The following is a 20,635-nucleotide window of genomic DNA, read 5'->3' as shown; positions in this document are numbered from 1 at the left end:
ACGCAGATTCCACGGGCTTGCGTCTGTCAGGGCAGCCGGAGGACCGTGGCCAGAGTGCCTGTGGAGTCGATCTCCTCTGGCCATGGATGCCTCATCTCGGGGACTTGGGCCATTGATTTGTTGTTAGGTCACTCTGTACCTACAAATTGCTACAAACTGAGGAACATATGAAGTGAGTGCCCTGCCTCAACCGTAGAGTCTGCCGTGACATGGAGTCCTCTTCCTAGGTCAGCGGCTTTGGAAGTCATTTTGCTTGTCTGTGAACTCTAGGAGAGCTGAATTCTAAAGCACCCAAGAATTCCAGCTATGGGCATTGTCCACCTAGAGACTAAGTGGAGTCTCCTAACAGATGCAGCTCTCTGCCTTCAGGAGGCTGCCAAAACTATGTAATTTTTTTTGAGGGATCCCTAAAAATCCAGCTACTGGAAGAGCGAAGGGTCCTTTTATACCACAAAAGTGACAGCCCCGCAAATAACTTCCTGATTATCTTGGCAAACTTTGACAAAAATTTCAATGATTTAAACTCCATTTACTTTGTCACAAGAAATGTTAGCATTTCAATTGCTAATAAAAGAAAAATGGCTTGATTATTTTTTTAAAAAGATGTAATTATAACAGTAAGGCTTTGATGATGCAAAATATGTTTTCAAAAATCTTCTTGGACTACATCAAAACAAAATACCTCTGTTCAGCAAAAAAGACAGACAGCGGAGGGAAGAGCCCACCCACACAATGCTAGAGATTATTCAAACTATTCTTCAGATAATGGGCTCAGAAGCAAACATCAATAGGCTCATTTCACTTCATTTTACGTGTTTGAGTGTCTCACCTGTAGGGTCTGCTGTGACGTGGAGTTCACTTTGTAGGTCAGCGGCATTGGAGGTCATTTGGCATGTCTGAACTCTAGAAGAGCTGAATTCTACAGCACCCTAGAATTCCAGCTATGGGCACTGTATGTGTGTCTGTGCACCACATGCATGTCTGGTGCCCATGGAGGTCAGAAGAGGGCACCATCCATTACTGGGGTTACAGATGGTAGTGAGCTACCATGTGGATGCTGGAACAGAATCCAGGACTTCTAGAAGAGCAGTCACTGTTCTTAACTGCTGAGCCATCTCTCCAGGCCCCATGAGTAGCCATATTGAAAGTGCGCAAAAGACCTAAGTTGACTTTCCTAAAAGTCAAATGGCCAAAAGGAGCAAGAAAGTGGGTTGTCCCGCGCTACCGTCTCGCCAGCAAGAACGACGCGGCACACTTAGGATCCTTCTGCAGAAAAGCTTTAATGCGTCTTGAGAGAGAGAGCATAAGCTTACAAAGCGGAGACCCAGAATGAGGGGAACCCATCCCTTACATAGGAAACAGTCCTTGCTTCGGACGTGTCACTCTTGGATTGGTCCGCTGCCCATCAACCCAGATGACGCCTCGGGAGTAGGCAGGGACGCAGCAGTGGAAAGTTACCAAGCACATGTGCATTATCTTGTTCACCAGGTGGTGAGGCCGGGTGCCAGCACCATCTTGTAATGGAGAATGTGGTTGCGGCCCTCCACATCTCCCCCTTTTTTACTTCTTTGCAGAAAGGCAACTCCCTCAGAAGGCAAAGATAGAGGTCGCACTTCCCAGAGTGGAAACATTATAATGGGCTTGCACAGAATCTGCCCCTAGGTTCATGACACCTGGAACTTATCTGGCCTGCCCTCTGCCATTTTTCTGGGAAAGGGAATATACGGCAGGAAACCCTTATGCAGGGCGACATATCTCTCAGAGAGGGCCATTCTCTGTGCGATGCTCTTCAGCTCAACAACCTTCAGGGCTAGCTAAGTCAAGCACTCCACCCTGTGCAATGGACCACTGTCCTAGGGGTGCAGGAGCTGGTTGGCATAAACCTTACTGCTTCAGCATAGATAACCACACATCAGTAGAGGCCCCCTGTTCCAGGGCAGCCAGCACTTGTGCAATAACCACTTTGTCCCTACGACTTTAGGATTTGAGTCAGCAGACCATCCAGAGGAGAAACACTATTCCACAGCATAGGACTGCTCCAAACATTCCCACCCCCACCCATTCTTTGAAGTAGGAGATGAAGGACATAATCCAGGACTGGAATCCTTTGGCCAAGCTTATGTCCACTCGCGTGGAGTTGATTGTCACGATGGACCGTCTCAAGGAGGACAGCAAATCATCAAAATTCTCGGTCCAATTTCCTGTAAGATGCAAAGACAATTCTCGGGACAGGTTAGCCGCTTTTGTAAAGTTCTCATATGGTACACTGGTCACACATAAGGCTGGAGTTTTCCATTCACAGCCCAATTGGGCAAGCTGCCATAAGATATCCACTGTTCTTGCACTAGGTCAATTCTTTGATTAAGAACCATTATTCCACCTCTAATAGATGGATCTATGGTAACCTGCTGATCCAGGGCCGTAGCCACTGTGGTAGATAACTGATTGAGGGTCTCTGTTTTCCATGGTATGGGCTGTCCTGCCCCAGTGGCGCCTAGGAAAAACCCAGGCCCTGTTGTTGATATTAGGCTTAGAATTTATTGGCTCCTGTATTCCTTGCTTGGAGCCACCCAAGCCCTTTCCTGGCCTATGGCCCATTCTTATCATTATATCTTGGGCCTGAGATGAATATTCATTAGATAAGGTCAATCCCATACCCTGCATCACGTCTCTTCCCCATAAGTTGACTGGCAGGGGGAGGACATATGGTGTAAAATATCCTGACTGCCCTTCGTCTGTTTTCCAGGTTAATCTGGTGGAGCTAATGGTGGGGCTTGCACTGTAGCCCAAGCCCTGTAGGGCATGAGACGACTCGGTAACAGGCCAGGACTGTGGCCACCAGCGCGATGAGATAATACTTTTGTCTGTGCCGGTGTCCAAAATGCCTTCGAAGCATTCACCATTGACCCAAAGGGGCAGTTTGGGTCGATCTTGAAGGCTAACAACCAAGTAGGCCAAATCCTGTCCTGTTGACCCCATTAATTTATTCTCCGGCCTCTGGTGAATGTCTGCCGGGAGAAGCAGTAACTGAGCTATTCTGTCTCCTTTACTGATGGAAAAAACTCCATTAGGGCAAGAGCATAGGGCTTGTATTTCAGCAGTGTGCTGACTATCAACAAGGCCTGGGTGGACAATCAGTCCCTGTAGGGTAAGCGAGCCATGCCCTAAAAGCAGGCCCACGCTTCCAGGGGGTAGGGGCTCAGGCAGCTGCACAGGGACGGGCTGTACCCCCATTTGGGGCATCAGTAGGAAGTCGGTGGAGGCACGCAAGTCCATTCTTGTTTTGCCTCCAAGGGTCCCTCAGGCGTTGCCCTGACGAACTTGTTCCCATATTTTTGGGGGCCCTGGGACCGAGGGCCCATCATCCCGTTTTTTGGACCATCAGTCTGTGTGTTTCCTAATGGTGGGAGGATCTTGCCATGGACATCCCTAACGGAGCAGCAGAGCTCAGCCCTATGATAACCTTTACCACAGTGCGAGCAAAGGGTAGGAGGCACTCTCTCCTTTTCTGATGACCTACAATCCTTTTTTAAATGTTCTGGCTTCCCACATTTAAAGCAAACTCTTTTGTCTGGCCCTTTAAAAGGGCGTTTTTGTGACTACATGATGGCTGCAGCCAAACCTGCATTCGTCAGGGGTCCTCCTAGTTCTCTACAGACCCTGAGCCAGTCCTGTAACGCTTTATTTTTCCTAGGGGCTATGGCAGCACGGCACTCCTGCGTGGCTTGCTCAAAAGTGAGCTGCTCAATGAGTGGCGTGGCCATATCAGTATCACCAAAAATGCGTCCTGCTGCCTCAGTCATTCTTGCCACAAAATCTGAAAAAGGCTCCTGAGTCCCTTGTATAATCTTGGTGAGCGGAGTGCTCCCTTCTCCCTTTGACAAGGCTTTCCATGCTCTTATAGCTGTATCGGCTACCTGGTGGTAGGCGCCATAAGGATAGTTTGTCTGGGCAACAGGGAAGCGCCCTCGCCCGGTCAGGAGGTCAAAAGTCCATTGTTGTTGTTTTGGAGTTAAGGCCTGAGTGTTAGCTTTGGCCTGTTCCTGGGCCGCCTCATGCCACAGGGCTTTCCACTCCAAATATTGACCCATGCTGACGAGCGATGCTTTTGTAACTGTCTCCCAGTCTGCCGGAGTCATGGCAGTCAAGGCCAATCTGTCCAATTGGGCTAAGGTAAAATTAGCCGTCACTCCATACTTCCTGACTGACTCTGCTAACTCTTTTATTTGGTTGTACTCCACAGGTGCATGCACCCGCCTGTTCTCCCCTTCATAAACGGGGAAGGCCAGGTGCAACTTTCTCTTGACTTTGTCAGGGATAAATGAAAAAGTCTTTGGCCCAAGGCGTTCCTCATAAGGAGGCGCCGGAGGGGTGGTTGGGGGAGGGCGCGGCTCATAAGGAGGCGGATGGGCCGTTCGGGAAGACCTTCTCATGGCCCTACCGCTGGAAGACCGTGCCCCATTTTGGGGATATCTTTCCCTCTCATATATAGCCGCTTCTTCTAATTCTGCCTCCTCCTCTGTATCTAGTTCTTCTACCTCTTCTCCCGAGGCAGAACTTTCGTTCTCATGCTCACTTTCATGGTCACTTTCAATTTGCAGAGCCTCGAGCTCCTGCAGAGGATATAAACTGCTGTTCTTTCCTTTTTTCTTGTTGTTGGTATCAGAAAGCTTTTGACCTTGTAGGTCAGTCTTCTCCCCCGTTTTTATTTTCTTAGAACCACCGGGGGGTCCTTTATTCTTATCTGGGACTGTCCTTTTCTTGCGTGCGCCCAACCTCTCACTGCGCTCAGTTTCTGACATGCTATCCTGGACTTCCTCCAATACACTTCGTCCTTCTGCAACAACCACCTGGCAGGATTCATCTTCTAAGCAATTCCAAAGTGATCCCAAAAGAAAAAATAAGAGAACTGCTAAAAGAAGTACCAAGGCCTCTACGAAACCTTCCCAAGGCGGAGACAAGTCAAGCCCAAAATCAAAAAGTCCAGGAATAGTCATACCTCTCTGAGCATACAGACCTGCAGTTCTGAATCCTCCTTGTGTCCATGGGGTCTCCGGCGGTGCGAGCAGTGGTCAAGGTCCCCCAGCGTCTCGGGTTTCCGGCACCAGATGTCCCGCGCTACCGTCTCGCCAGCAAGAACGACGCGGCACACTTAGGATCCTTCTGCAGAAAAGCTTTAAGTCTTGAGAGAGAGAGCATAAGCTTACAAAGCGGAGACCCAGAATGAGGGGAACCCATCCCTTATATAGGAAACAGTCCTCGCTTCGGATGTGTCACTCTTGAATTGATCCACTGCCCATCAACCCAGATGACTCCTCAGGAGTAGGCAGGAACGCAGCAGTGGAAAGTTACCAAGCACATGCACATTATCTTGTTCACCAGGCGGTGAGGCCGGATGCCAGCGCCATCTTGTAATGGAGAATGTGGTTGCGGCCCTCCACAGTGGGTGTCTCGCCAATCATCACAGCAAGGCAAATCCAGACCACACAGCCAGTCCTTGCCTGTGCCGGGAAGAATAGCTGCTGTGTGAAGACTAGAGAAAGCAAGTGTGGACAAGGATGTGGCCCAAATAGCTCCCCCACTACTAATGTGAGGGCAAATCAGCATGGACATAGTACAGAGCTAGAGAGAATTGAAAAAACAGCTAGAAGGCTGACTTCTGACATGCCACCTTGCCTAGGAGACACCTGCCCACCTATGTTCACAGCAGCACAATTAACATTGGCCTAGATGTGCCACCAACATTAGTGTCTAGCAGATGATGAATGGATAAAGAAATATTCAGCCATAAAACCCAGATTTATTGATGTATACAACATCCTGCCTCCACGTAGGCCTGTACACCAGAAGAGGGCACCAGATCTTATTATAGATGGCTAGAAATCACTATGTGGTTGCTGGAAATTGAACTCAGGACCCTCTGGAAGCACAGTCAGTGTCCTAACCTCTGAGCCGTCACTAAACCTACATACTTGTAGCAATAAGGACGGAAATGATCACTATGTTAAGTGAAATAAGCCAGGCACAGGAAGTTAAGCACCATATACGTGGTCCTGTGGTCACCTACAAGAAAGTGGCTCTGAAAATGAAGGTTGTGAGAGAGAATGAGAAGAGGTAGGGACTGAGCCACAGCTGGACCACATTAAGGAGCCCTGGTCCCCCAGTGGACAGTAAGGTGACCACAGCTCTGAAAGTCTGTACCTTTCCGAAGCTGGCAGAGAGGATTTTGAATGTTTTACCATAGAGGACTGATATGTGCTTGAGGAGATTTGTGCCACTACTTAATTTAAGCGTGCAGTGTACAGCAGATGGTGGCCCTGTAATGTGTAGAGCTTTTGTGCTCTTACGAGTTTAAATTAAAAATATCTGAGCATGTTAAACATACAAGACTAGGATGAGTATAGTTAAAAACAGCATCCTAAACCAGTGAAAAAATAAGATTTTAAAATTGGCCTGGCAGTGGTGGTGCACGCCTTTAATCCCAGCACTCGGGAGGCAGAGACAGGAGGATCTCTGCGAGTTCGAGGCCAGCCTCGACTACAGAGTGAGTTCCAGGACAGTCTCCAAAGTTACAGACAAATCCTGTCCTGAGAAACACAAAAAGATTTTAAGTCTGAAAAAGTAAAATTTCTTTTATAAGCTTTTCTAGTACTTTCCGTATTCACGCTTGCTATCGGACACAGAAAATGGTCTGCATGATATTGAAACACTTTTATCTCTTCTCCAGACACAAGCTGTCTTGTCTACAGGGATGAATATTCAAGAGGGTTTATAACATTAAGATGGACGAATTTATAAATTATAATATTTAGCAATAATAAACCAAAACTGTGACTTTTATACTTTTATAGGTGGTACATATCCTGTGAATGAAAAATTCAACTAATTTAGATAAAAGTTATCTCTGCCATTTGGACAATAATATTCATATTCTTTTCTTTGATCAAGTACTACCTGATGAAGGAACTGTCTTAAAGAATAAGGTGAAAATGTGACATGTATCACCTAGATATGACCATTGTCATGTGCTTCCTGGTCAACCTTACTTATTTCTGCCCTGGCTAAAAATTATATTGACCAACCATAAAAGTTGGCAGTAATGAACATATTAGAGAAATAATTGCAGATGAAAATAGGTAGACTTTTGATACGCTTAAACGTCTAGATTTAGAAAATAGTTTATTTGGGAATTCCTTTAAATAATTCTAAGTATGCACATTAATAGATAATAACTGAAATGCATTACTCATGTAAGCTTAGACACAATTTTTCTTATGGTATATTGAAAAAATACAGAGAAAATAAGCAGAGCCATGAATACTGTGGTTTTATATATATATATCATCAGAGCTGTTGGCATTTCCTTAGTGTTTCAGCTTAAATGGCCCTCACATCAAGAAAAAGAAGAGATATAAAATGTCATCCTTCAAATAAATGATAGTTATTGTCATCCTTGAGCCATGACAGCAAGTAAAATCTGTCATAAATATCAGATATGAAACAGCTTCTTGATGTTTCTGACTGGGCCCAAGTATATGTTTTATTCATGAGTCATTCTTTAGACTTGCTTAATAGGGAGCTTCTAGCAAATAAAACAGAAGAGGGTCGATAGATTGATTTCTAATTGTGACCACACACTCAAACTAGATGAGAAGACTACTACTGAATTCATTAAAAGTAAAAGTAAATTAAGTTGAAAACTGAAAAATGAATTGAATAAGCGAGTAAGTGGAAATCTTTGACATTTTTGACCTTAGGATTTGACATGTCTCCACTGTTTTGCCCCAGCATTTAGAGAATATTTATGCAGATGTCTTTTTCTAAGTTTCTCATTGCTCAGAATCTGGACAATAGATAATAGAAAGCTGGGTTCCAAAGTTTCCAGTGGCCTCCTCATGAATGTGGTCATCATAACCTTATTATGATACATCCAGTTCAGGCAGATAGTCATTTCTGTTGACTGTCAGAATCGTATGAAATCACCTTCTTTGTTTTTCTGAGTTCTTATGTCTCCTGCGTATATAAATACTTAGATGTGCATAAATTAGATCTACAGAGTTCTTTGTTATCCTTATATGTTGTAGACATGGCCAATTACCTAGCCACTATCTCTGCCTCAACTCTTGCTTGGTAAAGGAGTTATGGTTATGGGTAGGCTGCAAGGTACCCAGTTTAAACACTGGCTTTGTACCTTTTCCATGCTGGCTCTCATGGTGAGAGATGATATGTTTCTATCAATATAAGTAGCGTTCTGTGCTCATGAGTTTAGATGAGTATTGACATTCCTATAAAAGGAGACAGGTAGAATATACTCTGTTACTTTTCCCCTGAACGCAGAATAAAGGCTGGAACTATAGCAGCAATATTATCATCAGGAGAACAACAAAAGAATTAGGTCTGTATATCTTATCTACTACAATAAGGTAGTTCTTGTTACTTCTAATCCTATGTTCTTATAAAAAAAAACTCGAGCAACTAGTTCTTCAATCTGCTGATGATAAGTCTTCAATGATTTGTAATGCCTCATAACTCATGTCATTCTCTTAGTGTGTACAGCTGTTGTGGAATATTTGTTTAACTAGGCAAAGATGTGCTACATTTGTTTATGCTGAATTTGTCTATCTATGTAAAGATGTACTACTGTTTCTCCTTGCCTGCCTAAGGCACCTGATTGGTATAATAAAAACTAAACAGTCAATAGCTAGACAGAGGAGGGATAGGTGGGGCTGGTAGGCAGAGAGAAAAGAGGATCCAGCCAGCCAGGGACAAGCCATGTGGCCAGGGAGCAGACAGAGGCCAGCCAAGCAGATGTGGAGGAACCGGGGAAGCAGGACATACAGAACAAAAGAAAGACTTTCATTTACTAGTGTATTCAATCAAATTTCCATATTTTAATTTAATCTACTTTCACTTTTAATGAATTCAGTAGTAGTCTTCTCATCTAGTTTGAACGTTTAAAACATTCTGAGCACCTTCACTGAGGCTTCTGGGGAACATGAGCTTCATTTCTGGTGAGCAAATGCCTTTGAATGGAACTGCTGAGTCATGGGCATGTGTAGGCTATTTACAGAAATGATTAGCAAAGCTTCCAGAGAGATTACATCCTCTTTACATCCATTTTTCTTGTCATCAGCCTTTAAGTGATGTTATTTATGAATCTTATTCTGGAAAGGGTAAAGCATGATTAATAAAATTCAGAGAGAGAAATTGGGGTTCAGTCTGAAGATCTGAAAAGCAAAACAGCCACACACTAACTCTTACCTCGACCTCAGTCCGAAAATGGCAATCCTGCCTTCAGGAATCTCAGGATGAGACTGTCCGAGAGCTGTCTCCTCCTGTTTGATAATCCTCTCTAGTTCTGGGATTAAAGGCATGTACCACTACTGCTTGGTTTCTATGGCAAGCTAGTGTGGCTACTGGTATTAAAGGTGTGTGTTATTGCTGCCTGGTCTGTAAGGCTGATCCTTAGGCAAGTTTTATTTATTAAAAGACAAGTGAAATGCCGCTACAAATGGGAGTTAATGTTTAGAGCTTTTAAATGTATGTATTCACAATGTTTTCTGCAGAGGAAATATGAAAGGGTTTGAGTTCTGTTGTAAATAATTGTACTTAGTTCAACTAGCTAACTCACTATTAGCCTGTTATCTCATTAGTACCATTGCCTGCACCTGTCATGAGTAGAAAATGATGAGCCATCAATAGTTTTGTGTACACATTCATGAAGTGATCAAGAATAACGCAGAAAACCAGGCAACGTAACCATACGCGATGACTTTTACCTCTTTTCCTACTCTCAAGTAGCTTAAAATTGAGTTTGTGGCACGACTGGGGAGAACTGAAATTCCCATGTGAAGGGCCATTTAATCATTAGCCCAATGCCACAATATAGTTGTCCAAAAGAATGATACTTGGTTTCACAGAAAAATATGGAGTGCTGTGATTATAGGTGCAACAGTTGTTACTTGTGTTCTCGTTAGTAACGCGGACAAATCCAAACAGCAAAAGCAAGGGCAGTTAGGGATTTGCTTCAGAGCCAGAGTTTCCAACGTATCATAGCTTTCCTGGTCAGTAAATAGCCTGGGAGTAGAGGGCTAATTAGCTGAGGGCTTTTCACAATTCCCTTCAAAGTATAACTATCTACAGATGTGTGCACTCTGTCTCAAACTGCTGCACATTCATTTACAAATTCTCTTCCCTTATGATGGTTAAAACTTGCCCCAAGTTCAAATACTACCAAAATGAGCAGCGTGTTTTATTTAAACAAGGTCATCATGGAAATAATTTAAAGACAGACTCATTTTTAAAACAGAATCAGTGGTGAGTGAAGAATATAAGTGTTAAGAAGGTTAAAAATAGAGAAAAAGTTAGATATAAATAATGAAATTGAATTTTTATCTACTTAATCATTCAGAAAGAGTCTGACTGAGGTAAAAGCCAAAGATTCAAATAGTCCCTTAAAATAAGCCATACTTTTTATATCAGTTTGAAGAGGGATCATCTTTTGTCAAGAGCAACCTCATTCAAATACTCCCATTTTATCTCCATTGTTAAGTGAACTGCTTCTACATGAGTGACCTATGACATATGTCACTCATGAGTTCAGAATTTATTATTTTTTCTAGGATTTTTTAAATCCTAAGATGGTGTTGGATTTTTGTCAAAGGTTTTCTTTATTCTCCATCAATTGAGATTTTCTTGTGATTTTTGACCTTGAGTCCATTTATGGGACAAGTGCTATTCCTTGAGTTAGGTATGCTGAGCCATCCCTGCATCCTGTGATGAAGCCAGCTTGATCATGAGGAGTGATCTTTTGAGTGTTCTTGAACATGGTTTGTAAGTAGTTATTTGTGTCTATATTCATTAAGGTTTTAGATATCAGAATCATACTGACTTCATAAAGAGTTTGGAAGAGTGCCTTCCTTTTATATTTTATAAAATAATTTGAGTAGTATTGGTTTTGGTTCTTTGAAGGTCTGGTGGAATTCTGTGATGAATCCATCTGGTCCTGACCTTTTTATGGTTGAGAGATTTTTAAGTCACCGCTTCTACCTCAGTGGTTGTTATAGATTTCAGGGTAATTTTATCAGAGATAAAAAATTTTCATTCATTATCTGAAGGCTAAGATTATTATCCCTATCTTGAACATCATTTCTCTTTCCCATGCACTTCCTATTAGACCTATGCTGTCATTGAGAACATCTAAATACCTCATATCCTTTTAACCTGAGTCCTATAGCTAAATGAATCCGGGGTGACTGTTGATTCTTTTGCATTGATTTATCTAATCATTATTGGGTTTACTTGGGTTTATCTGGTTTATCCTATAGCTTTTAATACAAAGTAGTTGATAACTATACATACTGAATTCTTTTATGTTTAAGAAATCATATTGCTATGGAATTTGTACTTGAATGAAAATTATGCTATGTATAAAATTTTGGGGGTTTCCCATCCATTCTTGACATACGGAAGGCTTGGTATCCTTTTCCTCTGAATGTGTCCATGAAAGGGAGTGTGAGCCTGATACACTTTTCACCCCACACAGATAATTGTTATGGAACGAATGTTGAATCCTCAACCTACCAATGATGTCACTTAAATATTAAGCCATTGAAATGTGATTAAGTTTAGAAGAGGTCATGAGAGTTGGGCCACAGAAGGGGATGAATGATTTCAGTTCCCAGAGGTGACTTCCCTTTGCCTTACTAGGACACAGTAAGATGTTGTCTTTCTGCAATAAGGGAAGAAAGCCCTCCCTAGAATCCAACCATGCTCGAACCATGATCACACTTAGACATTGATCTCTAGAACTATCTAAAAGTTCTATGACAAGTATAAGTAATAAGTAAGCTTGCATTTAGTTGTTTTAAGATAATCAAGTCCATTTGTTTGTTTATAGTTTTACTTTCCAAGCAGCAAAAAGATCTTTCTCCTGGTGTATGAGTCCAATAATACACACAGCTTTGTCTCCATTCTATTGTTTTGTTTGTCTGAGACAGATAACATTGTTAGAATTTATAAGTGTAATTCATATAGTATGAAAAATTTTCTTAACTTATATATTAGTCTATTTTTGTCTTCCATTTGCAAACTTGTTCATTGAAGAACGCAGAGATGCATAGATTTCCCTGTGTGTCATCCATATGTGCAATATTCTCTGTAATGCTTCATGTTCTTTCCTATTACGTACTATCCTCTCGCTTTTCCCATGCGTGTTCTCTGGCTCATTTGCCATGAAGTGGGCAGTATCTGTTCTATTCTCATGTTGACGCCTGTTGTCATGTTCTTGTATGGGATTGTCTCACTGTATCGCTGGTTCCACAGTTCCATGTCCTTTTATGTTGTTTCTGTATGTTATGTTATGTCTGTATGTCACCTCACATGTTTAGACCTCTGCTTCATAGTTTATTATTGTTAATTTTACTTCATGGCTTATATTCAATATTTAATAGGTTGCCAATCCAATGGAGATTTAAAAAAATCATTTCAACCCCTTTTACTCCTTTTCCCACTACTATCATAGTAGTAATATTTATAAATGTTGGTCATTGGTTTGATTTGTTATTTCCATTTTGGATGATCTAAGTCAATCCCAAATCACTCATTTAAAAAAAATTATACTTAGAAAAATAACCAAAATAATACAAAAAAGCTGGAAGAGCTTTAGTCCAATCTCGTGAGCAGCTTTCCTGCTGTAAAGCAGCACATATGTGCATGAATTTTTATGGCACGTTGTCTCCCCACCCACAGAGACTGGCATCTGTGAACTGCTCGCAGCGAGGCATCTCAGCACGTCCCTGCCACCTTCAAAGCGCTTCCACCAGCTGACATTGTCACATTCTCTCTCCAAAGGCAACTGTGCTATTACTCTTGGGAGTCACTTAGCCTTGAGGGACGCAGTCCCACTGTTAGCACATGCACCGTGTTCTAGTTAGTTCTGTTATTGCTAGGGACTCTAACCTCGAAGAACACTGCTCCTGAGGAAGTGATGGCATCTCAGCAGCCTCTGTAGACTCTGTAGGAGCAAATACCAGATGGTGTGGGGAGTGGTATGTCTGCTCACACCAATGTGATTGTGGGAGCATTTCCTTGTGTAGTACAGTTTGAGCACAGATAACTCCTCAAGTCATCAAATAATTTTGTTTTGTTTTTTTTGCCATTTTTTCTTTTTATTAAGAATTTTTTAATACAATATTTTCTCATTTTACATAGCTATCCCCATTCTCACTTCCTCCCCTCCTCCTGGCCCACCTCCCCTCCACCCCACACCCCAATCCATTCCTCAGAAATGGTAGGCTTCCCATGGGGAGTCAACAAAGTCTGACACTTAGAGGCAAGACCAAGGCCCTCCCTCTGTATCTAGGCTGAGCAAAGGATCTCTCCAAAGAGAATGTGCTCCTAGACACCAGTTCAAGTACCAGAGAGAAATCTTGGTCCCACTGCCAGTGGCCCCACAGACTGCTCAAGACTCACAACTGTCCCCCACATTCAGTGGGCCTAGTTAGGACCCATGCACGTTACCCCGTTATCAGTCAAGAGTCAGTGAGCTCTTACGGTCTCAGGTCAGCTGTTTCTGTGGGTATTAAAATCATGGTCTTGACCCCTTTGCTTATATTATTGCTCTTCTCTCTCTTGGACTGATCTCCAGTAGCTCAATTCAGTGCTTCACTGTGGATCTCTGCATCTGCTTCCATCAGCTGCAGGTTGAAGGTTCTCAAAACACACGGAAAAATCAAAACAATCCTCTACAATAAAGGAACTTCTGGAGGCAACGTCATCCCTTACATCAAACTCTATTATAGAGCTGCAGTAATGAAAACAGCTTGGTATTGGAATAAAAACAGACAGGTGAACCAGTGGAATTGAATTTCATTGATCCACATATCTGCAAACACCTGATTTTTGACAAAGAATTATACAATAGAAAATTTATACAATGGAAAAAAGAAAGCATCTTCAACAAATGGTGCTGGCATAACTGGATGTCAACATGTATGATTATAAAGGGGATCCCAGGTCCAAGGAGAGATACCCAGATTGTTCTCTGGACAGAGGAGAGGGTGCCTGAACCGGCCTTGGTCCATAACTATACTGATGAATATTTTGCATATCACCATAGAACCTTCATCTGGCGATGGATGGAGATTGAGACAGAGACCCACATTGGAACACTGGACTTAACTCCCTAGGTCCAAACGAGAAGCAGAAGGAAAGAGAATGTGAGCAAAGAAGGCAAGACCAGAGGGAACCTTCACCCGTTCATGGATGGAGATTGAGACAGAGACCCACATTGGAGCACTGGACTGAGCCCCCAAGGTCTAAATGAGGAACAGAAGGAGGGAGAACATGAACAAGAAAGGCAGGACCGTGAGGAGTGCGTTCACCCACTGATACAAGGGTTCTGATCTAATGAGAGTTCACCAAGGCCAATTGGACTGGGACTGAACGAGCACGTGATCCAACCAGATTCTCTGAATGTGGCCAGATTCTCTGAATGTGGCTGGCACGGGGTCTTTCTGAAAAGCCATTGACAATGACACTGGGACTTGTTTCCTCTGCATATACTGGATTTTTGGGATCCAGTCTGTTTGGATGCTCACCTTCCTGGACGTGGAGGGAGTGGGGAGGAACTTGAACTTCCCACAGGGCCGGAAACCCTGACTGCTCTTAGGGTTGGAGAGGGAGGAGGAGAGAGAGTAGGGGGATTGGGAGGGTGTTGGGAGGAGGGGCGGAAATGGAAAGTTTTATAAATTAATAAACTTTTATAAATAAATAAAAAACAAAACAAAACAAAACAAAAGAATGCAAATAATCTTTGAAGTTTCCAGAAAGAAGATGGGGCTCCACAACAATGATTCCACCTGGTTGATATGATGTCATTATGCTAATAGCACCTCTTTAAGATTGGTTTGTGTTACAGACTGCTCAAGGTGATTCCAGTTGACTAGCTGAGATGGTGCACCTTCTTACAGAACTTTAAATAAGAACTTCAGAAAAACCCAAGCAACTACTTAGAGACTATCTGCAATTGTACCAGATAGTAATCTTGAAACTCAACCACCAATTTTAATTTTACAGGATCCCATAGAAATGGCATTGCCCCCATGACAGCTGGAGGTGATTCTAAAAAATGACATCCCTTCTCACAATCAAGTCTGTCCTTTATTGGGTTAGGGACATTTATTAGGAGTTGGTTATAAACGGTGTAGGGTTAGGGATAGAAATTAAGTAGACTCAGTTTCTCCTTTGGAACAAAAGGGATTGTATGGGATGGTAGGTAGATTAGTGTGAGTAAACTTACTACTAATAATAGTGAGTAATAGAGTGAATATTTGTGAGCTATTATTTATAGACAATTTACATTGGTATAGATTCTTGTATATTGATGCAAATTTAAATTATATTTATTATATTGAATATGCTCCTATTTCTGTGTACAATATTTGTGCACCTGTGCGAAGTTATTTTGCCATATTGTTTGCATGCATGTTTCTAACTCTGCTTAAGATATTTTGTATATTGATGCAAATTTATGATATATTTATCATATTACACTATACACTTCTACCTCTGATCAAGATACGTATACATTGTTTACATTTGGAGATCATTGTCCTTATTTGCTGCACATTTGTTTATAGATTGTTTAATATTTTAATATGAAACTTTAGTCTTTAACCTGTATAGGTATTAAGAATTATAGGACAATAGCCATTCATGTTTGTCTTACTTACAGTTAGATTAATCAGGTTCTTTAGATGCAAAGAGATTGTATTCTGCATAGATAGGTAATCTTCAATCACTTCAAAGAACTGTAGAATATGATATTTACATAACTTAGGATTCTGTTGTTGTGAGACACAGTTACTCCTGGCAGCACTGATCTATTTCCATGAGAATGTTGGGCACTAGAGACACTCCACTAGGAGCTTGTTTTTTTTCTTGGTAAAATTGACCTTTAGGCAAAGAACTGCCCCTACCTCGACCACTGTCAAAATGCACAGTGTCCACACTGGACAAGCAGGATACCAGCAAAAAGACTGCTAAACCTTGCCAAGACAGTGTAAGACAGTTTTTAAATTTTTCCTGCCTCTAAAAATGGTCTGTCAGTTACTCTAGGCCTTAGCCAAAATTGGCTGCCCCGATGTTGCAAATGAGACTTTGGGTGATTACCCAGGTAAACAGTTGTCTCTGTCATTTTTTGTACCTTTTGGGAGTTACTTGATTGTATTTCCTGTTTACTCAAGTAATATTATTTCCCTTCTCAGGTCATTGATGGAGTTGAAAACTAGATACTCTAGTTACTTTCCTCTCATGACTTTGCCAAGTCATTTCTAATATAAGACTTAGACTCCTTAGGATAGGATAACTATTGAAACATTTAGCATATGTTTCTTGCTTGATGATGTTCATGCTGGTTGCAATTCTAATTTTTATATTTGATATTTTTTCTTATTGTATATAGTTTTGTATTGGGGGAGATGCTGTGGGAAATCCTTCAGTAAGTAGCCTTTAAGATATTGGCCCATTTTGGGCATTGTTTCATGTACTATATATGCAGACAAAAAGCATGTATAGGCCCCTTTGGCTGGTGGATTTGGTTCCAGTTCCCCACGCATGAGATGACTGTAAATCACTGCTCTTTCTGATAGTCTATCTCCTAATAAATAAACCTTTATTATACTCCATTCTGCGCTAGTGTGGAAGTCTTTCATACTGCAACAAGAGAGAGAAAGGAAAAAGATATTGTGATTGAGGGAGCCATTAAAGGACTAGCGAGAAACATGGCACTAGGGATTTTCCCAGGAATCCACAAGGATGATCCCAGCTAAGACTCTAAGCAACAGTGGAGAGGATGCCTAAACTAACCTTCCCCTGTAATCAGATTGATGACTACCTTAACTGTCATCCTAGAATTTTGCGTTGTAAATAAATTTGCTTCTGTCCTACAGGTCTTCACTACTCCTTCCTCCCCTTCAATCCCAGTTCCCCAGTACCAGCCCCAGTCCTGTAGCAGACTGCCCGTGGAGGCCTCTCCTCACTCGATGCTTCCATTCCTATGGAACTGAAAGATCATGACCAGCAACCGCCCCTCATCATTTCTAAATGTCAGCTTCCAATACCTAGCAACACATTTTAACCAGAACACCCAGTGACTACAGCTGTCAAGCTCCCAAAAGAATTTCCTACCAGGAAAAACACAGTCACCACACCCTTCGAAGAATCAGACAGGGCAACAAAAACCAAGGGGAAAGGAAAAAAACCCACTAAACAATGGCAAGACCAAACAACAGCACCCAGAATTACAGTCTCCTCAAGCCCAGGTGCCAAGAGGCCAGCATAAAAACACAATTAACAGTCAGGACAATACGTCTCCATGAAAGTTCAGCAGTCCTACTACAGCAGACCCTGAGACTTGCAAGAAAGCTGAAACACAAGACAAAGATGTTAAAACAACCCTTCTAAATATGGTAGAGGTCCTTAAAGAGGAAGTGAATAAATCCCTTAAAGAAATCTATGAAAACAAAAGCAAAAAGTAGAAGGAAATGAATAAAACATTTTAAGACCTGAAAGAATCAATAAAGATTCAATATAAAATCAATACAGCCCAAACTGAGTGAAATCTAGAAAGGAAAAATTTAGAGACTTGAACAAGAGCATCAGAGGCTCGCCTCACCAACAGAATACAAGAGATGGAAGAGAGAAGCTCAGATATTGAAGACACCAGAAAAGAAATAAAAACATCAGTGAGAGAAACTGTTAAATCTAAAAAATCCTGACACAAAACATTCGGAAAATGTAAGACACTAAGAAAAAATATTCTAAGAATAATAAGAATAGAGGAATGAGAAGAAATCCAGGTCAAAGGGACAAAAATATTTTCAACAAAATCATAGACAAAACTTCTCCTAATCTAAAGTAGGAGGTGCCTATCCATATAGAAGAAGCATGCCTAACACTTAATAGACTGGACCAGAAAAGAAAGTCCCCTAAATATATAATAATCAAAACACTAACTGTGCAGAAAAAAGAAAGAATATTAAAAGCTGCAAGGCAAAAATAGCAAATAATATATCAGAGCAAACCAATTAAAATAACATCTTACACATCAATGAGAATTCTAAAAGTCAGAATGTGTGGCGCGCTTCCTGACCAGCAGGAATGAACGCCACGAAAAACGAGAATTCCTTCCCTATCACGTCTTTATTCGGAGCACTTGATTGAGGAAAATTGGGGGAAGGGAAGAGAGTGCAGGGACGAGAGAAAGCTTAGAGAGAGGAAGCAGAGCCCAGAGGCAGCTGCTTTTAAACGGTGGAGAGGCTTGAATGCTAGGACTATCTTGCCAAGGCGACATCCTGGCGGCTCCCTACAAGAATGGTCTGAACAGGTGTTCTACAAAATCTAAGCGACCACAGATGCTAGCTCAGACTAGTAGGTCAGACAAAACTGTCAATCACTATAGATGGAGAAAGAAAGACATTCCAGGTCAAACCAAATCTAAGCAGATCAACATACAAATCCGGTTTTAAACATGAGACTTGAAAGAAAAGTCTAACCTGAAGAGATTAGCTTCACCCCAAAACATAAGAAATCAGACCAATAAGTCAAAAGAGAGGAAACACACACAGACACACGACAGGAAAATAACAGGAACCAACAAATGCTAATTTATATCTCTCAACTTTAGTATCTTAATTCTTTAATACAATTGACAGAATGGATGAGAAAACAGGATCCATCTGTGTGCAGCATACAGGAAACACATTAACATCAAGGACAGACATCACAGAAAGGATGGAAAATATTTACAAGCAAACGGACCTAAAACCAAGCTGGTATAGACATTTTAATATCTGACTTAATAGACCTCAAACCAAAACTAATCAACAGATAGAGAAGGATGCCATGCTCATCAAAGGAAAAAACCCACCAATTTCAACAAGTATACTCCAAAGACAAGGGCATCCAAGTTCATAAAAGAAACACTACTACAGCTTAAATTACATATTGACCTTCACATACCGATAGCTGAAGACTTTAATACCCTACTCTCATCAATAGACAGGTCACCCAGACAAAAACTGAACAGAGAAATGCTGGAGGGACCAAATCCTATAAACCAAACAAACCTAAAGATATTTTCAGAATATTTCACTCAAACACAAAAGAATATACCCTCTTCTCAGCACCTCATGAACCTTTTCTCCATAGCCAACCACATACTTATCACAATTCAAGTCTCAAGAGTTACAAGAAAATGCAAATAACACGTGCATCCTATCAACAGCAGAAAGCCTACAAACTCACGGAAAATGATTAGCTCACTGCTGGGTGAAATACAAGTCAAGAGAGAGATTAGGGCACCAACCTAGTCACAAAACCTTCGACCTACAATCTGTCCTGCCTGCAAGATATGCTGGGGTAAAGGTGGCACAAAACTTGTGGGAATGGCCAACCAATGACTGGTTCAAGTTGAGACCCATGCCATGAGAGGGAACCTACCTCTGACACTGCCTGGAGGGCCAGGAATCAGAGGCAGGAGAGCCAGACATTCAGACTAGAACCAAACACAATTGGCAAAATGAAAAAAAAAAAAAGAAAAGTCAATTAAATGATTCTTAATGATATTCTGCTATATTCATAGACTGGAGTCTAGCATAATTATCATCAGAGAGGCTTTATTCAGAAACTGATAGAAGCATATGTAGAGACCCACAGCCAAATATTAGGCAGAACTTGGGGAATCTTATGGAAGAGGGAAAGGAAGGATTGTAGGTTCCAGAGGGTTCGAGAACATTTCAAGAACTCGACCCACAGAATCAACTCATCAGGGCCCACAGAGACTCACTGAAACTGAAACAAGAATCAGCCAGCCTGTAGGTGTCTGAGCTTGGCACTCTACATATGTATGTTATGGTTGTGCAGGTTGGTGTTCTTGTGGGACTCCTTACAGTGGAGGCAGGGGCTGTTTCTGACTCTTTTCTGGTTTGGGAGACCTTCTTCCTCATACCGGGTTGCTTCACATAACCTTGATATGAGAGTTTGCACCTGCTCTTGTTGTAACTTGTTATGTAGTGTTTGGTTGATATCCCTGGGAGGTCTGTTCTTTTCTGAAGGGAAACGGAAGCGCAGTGGATCGGGGGAGAGAGGAGCAAGGGACTGGAAGGAGGGGAAGAAAGAGGCATGGTGGTCAGGTATAATATGTGAGAAAAGAATAAAAAATTAACTAATTAAAAAGAAATTAAAGACTTTCTATGTAGCATGAGGGCCAGCTTGTTGGGGTTTCTGTCCCGCCCGGTACCCCACAACCGGCAAGTCCCAGAGAATCAATCACACAGAGATCTCTATAAGTTATAAAGCTGATTGGCCCATTAGCTCAGGCATCTTGTTAACTCATAACTTTTGTTACCACATTATCCTTATCTACATTAGCCACACAGCTCAGTACCTTTCTCAGCTGGACAGGTTACATGCTGCCTCTTCGGTGGTCTGCACAGGAATAGCGGAGGGAGCGTCCTGCTTCCCAGAATTCTCCTGTACTCATTGCATCACCTCTACTTCCTGTCTGGTTTTCCCGCCTGTACTTCCTGCCTGGCCAATCAGCGTTTTATTAAAATACATGATTGACAGAATA

The sequence above is a fragment of the Myodes glareolus genome, chromosome 20 (assembly GCF_982192425.1).
Source record: "Myodes glareolus chromosome 20, mMyoGla1.1, whole genome shotgun sequence".
Taxonomy (NCBI): domain Eukaryota; kingdom Metazoa; phylum Chordata; class Mammalia; order Rodentia; family Cricetidae; genus Myodes; species Myodes glareolus.
The sequence above is the reverse complement of the archived record's forward strand: the minus strand, read 5'-3'. Positions refer to the sequence as shown.